Genomic DNA, 4,096 nt, shown 5'->3' on the forward strand with positions numbered 1-4,096 from the left:
CAGCCCCCTTCAGCGTGGCGTCCTCAGGCTGCAGGGCCCACGGCTTCCCGCGCCCGGTCGCACAGTCTCCAGACGCTGCCGCCTGCTCTGCACTGCCGACTTCTCATCTGTTCTCATAGGAGAGAGCTCTGCAGTCTGCGGAACCGCACTTGCCGCCCCGTTACAGATGTGAGTGTGACGTCAGAGTGCACAGCACCCATGGGATTCTCAGGGAGCTCGGGACCCAGGAAACGGAGAGCTCAGGCCTCGGCGGGTTCCCGAGGCTCCCCAGGCGCGCGCGCCGCCCGTCGAGCCGGGCCGTGTCCAGGCCGCTCTTCCGTTAACCCTTAACCCTGTCCCAGAGCGGCCTGGACACGGCCCGGCTCGTCGGGGCGGCGCCCGCGCCTGGGAGCCTCGGGAACAGTTCAGTTGTCTACATTAACACTGCTGATGTCAGCACTAAGGCATCCTTGCTCTTTGTACCCAAGGGCTGTGATGTCAGCCCACTGGGACCTCCCCTGAGCCTGGCGTCTTGGGCTTTGCTGGAGCTTAGGCACACAGGCGGCATCCACGACTGATCCCAGCTATTCGGACTCCAGAGCCCCTCCCCAAATACACCTCTACAGAGATGTCAGAACGGCTGCGATACAAAAAGCTGACAATACGAATTGCTGGCAAGGATGCAGAGTAACACACTCCCGTTCGCTGTTGGGGAGGTAAACGGTGCACCCGTTTGACGGGCAGCCTGGCACTTCTTACAAAGGCAAGCAGTCTTACTGCCATCCGGCAATGGCACTCCCAGGCACCAACACAATGATTTAAAACTCATGTCCACAGAAAAACCAGCACATGAATGTTCATAGTAGTTTTACTCACAGTCACAAAATACCGGAAGTAACCAAGCTGTCCTTCCACAGGAAAATGGAGAAATTGTGGGACATCCACACAATGGAACAATATTCAGTGACAGAAAAGAAGAAGCCATGAAGCCCCACAAAAATGTGGATGAGTTTAAACACATATTGCTAGCCGAAAGAAGTCAGTCTGAAACTCCCACAGTTCATTTTTATGATATTCTGGAAAGGTAAACTATAAAGTTGGTAAACAGATCAGTGGTTGTCAGGGTTTTGTGGAAGGGGGATTTTTTAGAATGGTTAAGCTATGATATATGACTCTGTAATGCTGGATATATGACACTCTGCATTTGTCTAAACTCATGGTAATTCACAACCGTAGAGTAGATCTTAATGTATGTAAATTTAAATTTAAAAATCATTTATGAGGTTGGGAGGATCCTAGAATGGAATGCAGACTGTGACACAACAGTCTTACTGTATTAAAATACATTAAATAACCTCGTCTGTGAGGACAGAAGAGAAAGTTCTGAGCTAAGAAACTTTGGAAATGACTGGAAATTGCATGTTTAAAGGGAAAAGAAACTACACATAAGCACTGTGCTCTAATTGATAAAGCTCTTTCTCACAGAGGTACAAGTTAATTTTGAAGTCACTATATATGAATAATAGAATTAAACAATTAAGTAAATTGATGGCTCATAGTGAGACCCGGGTGCTTCGTAGTTGGAATGAAGCATTATTGACAAGCAGAGCAGGCTGGGAAGATCTACGTAGGGCTGGATTAGAGTTCGAGACTTTAGTACTAACACGTGTTAGCCTCCTAGAGGGAAGGATGGATACACACAGAGATATTTGTGGGGTACACAGGCTAGTGTGTGTGAGGTACTCGGCTCTGTCCTCTGAGAAGGCGTCGAAGCAAGAACAGCCTGGTAGCAATGAAGGCGGTCAGAGCCCAGATTTTGGTTTCTAATATCACTCTCCAATCAAAGGAAACACAGTTCCTTGCATAAATGAGCTGGACAGGAAATATGCCAGATGAGGTTAGAGCATCTTGCAGTGCCAGCAAGTAAGGGAATGTGAAAATTAATAATAATGACAAACAATGGCAGTTTGTCAAAGGGACACAGAAACCAACTGAAAGAGCTGCCAATGGCCAAAGCTGGGATAATTTGAGCAAGAAAATAAAAACAAAGTAGTATTAGGTTATAACCCAGCGTATAAAATAAATACGCATGAGTCCATGCTGATATAAGTACATGATGTAATAAATAAATGGGTGAGATGAGAAAAATACCCCATGCAGAAGTCCAAATAATTTATGTAGCTACTCTACCCTCAAGGAGGCGGAGGGTAACTCCATACTTCTCAAGTATGGGCTGCAGATAGTGATTTACTTCCAAAGGATGCGGAATGGAAAGGGAGAAAAAAATGAGTAACTCTAGAGTGGTTAAACTTGACATACTACCTCAGCCAAGTGATCAAGGCCAACGTCTACAGAGACCTCACTCACAGCAGGCACTCCTGATGTCACATGAGGAGAATGGCACGTTGTCTCTGGGTCTTCCTCCTCAAACCACATGACTGCAGTCTAATCATCTGATAAACCCACACTGCGGAGCATTTCATAAAATACTGACCTGTAGCTCTTCAAACTGTCAAGGTCATCAGAAACAGGCAAACTGAGAAACTGTCACAGCCCAGAGCGGTCTAGAGGGAGTGAAGCTGAATGTACTATGGTGGCCTGGATGGAAGTCTGGAACAGAAAAATGGCATTAGGGAAAAACTGGGGAAACCTGAATAAAATACACACTTCATTTTATAATAATGTATGAATATTGGTTGATTAATTACTTTTGACAAATATATCATTCTAATATAAGATTTTAACAGCAGGGCAAACTGCTTATGAGGTATATGTGAAATCTCTGCATTATCTTTGCAACTTTTCTGTAAATTTAAAACTATTCTAGAAAAAATTTATTTTTAAATCATTGCAATCACAAATGTATTACACTCAGGGAAAATAATGGAGGTAAATTATTGTTTTAAAGAGAGTGTCTTAAGAACGATGTGTTTAAATTTCAGCGTCAATATGTAAAAGATCAAATACGTTTAGTACCAAAATGTACATTGCTTACATCTTCCATATCAATGGAGATAAACTTAGGGGCTAAAACTCCATCTTTGCTTCAGTAATTCAGCACATGGCATTGATCCCATTATAGTCGACTACTGTTACCTCTCTTCTTAAATGAGTGGTAACATATTCACACACTACTCAGGCTGTCTGTATTTAAGCCTAAGACAATGGACATCAAAGCAGATGACATTACTCAAAATTACATAAACATAGAAAAATTACATAAAATTAAAATTACATAAACTAGTACTTAATTTGGTTGGGGAACAAGTTTCTGACTTGTCAAAAATACGTTAGTAGTTCTTGCAGTTTGGATTTCATATAAACTGATAGCAATATCACCAACCGAACAATGAACCTCTGGATCCTACAATTTATCTTCCACGTCTTTTTGGCTAATCCCTCCATTATGACAAGAAAGTAAAGAGAAGCCATAGAAATCTATGAGAGAGATATGGAACAGGTAGCAACCGATTATTGAAAGAGAAAATGTGCCCAAACCTAAGATGCAATGTAGAGCAGACTGCTTTTTTCTTTTGACACTGTCTCATCTCTTACCCCTATGTTAAGTCAAGAATATAGCCAACATCCAGCTCTAAATATATGTCAAACACAAGATCTGTGTGCTATAAATATCATAGCTCCTCTAACACAACAACCTTAAAAGGCAGGTAATAGTCATGTCTCCCTTATACAGATTAAGAAATTGAATCAGAAAGAGATTGAGTGATTTACCCAGAGGTATACAACTAATAAATAAGAATGCTGAGCTGTAACTGAGGAAGATTATATCAAAGATCCTGCATCTCTAAACTCTTGTGGAAAAATTGCTACTGCTTGTCATCTCTGTCTTTTCAATAATGTTTAATGTGATCCCTCCACACTGCCTCCAACACTCTCCATCTACTGTCTGCCTGAGGTCGGAACTCATCACCTGCATCCAGATTTACAGAAGCTGATCACAACCCTGTCTCCATTCACAGCCTCCTTAACACACACGATCTGAGTTTATAAATATGATAAAAATACGTGCATGAAAATTTTTATTTTCGATCTGCCAAATTTCTATCCCTCAAAATTTCTTTCATTGCAACGATTATTTAAAGAATAAACTATAGCC

The 4,096-nt window shown here is 42.2% G+C and overlaps 1 long non-coding RNA gene across 1 annotated transcript; it reads left to right on the top strand.

The window, feature by feature from the left end:
• Positions 1-339: 339 nt before the first annotated feature.
• Positions 340-1,088, top strand: LOC139081862 (uncharacterized). The gene is made up of 2 exons (XR_011537312.1): positions 340-742; positions 897-1,088. It is a non-coding gene; the product is annotated as an uncharacterized lncRNA (long non-coding RNA).
• Positions 1,089-4,096: the final 3,008 nt, after the last annotated feature.

The sequence above is a fragment of the Equus przewalskii genome, chromosome 2, assembly GCF_037783145.1.
Source record: "Equus przewalskii isolate Varuska chromosome 2, EquPr2, whole genome shotgun sequence".
NCBI classification, from domain to species: Eukaryota; Metazoa; Chordata; class Mammalia; order Perissodactyla; family Equidae; genus Equus; species Equus przewalskii.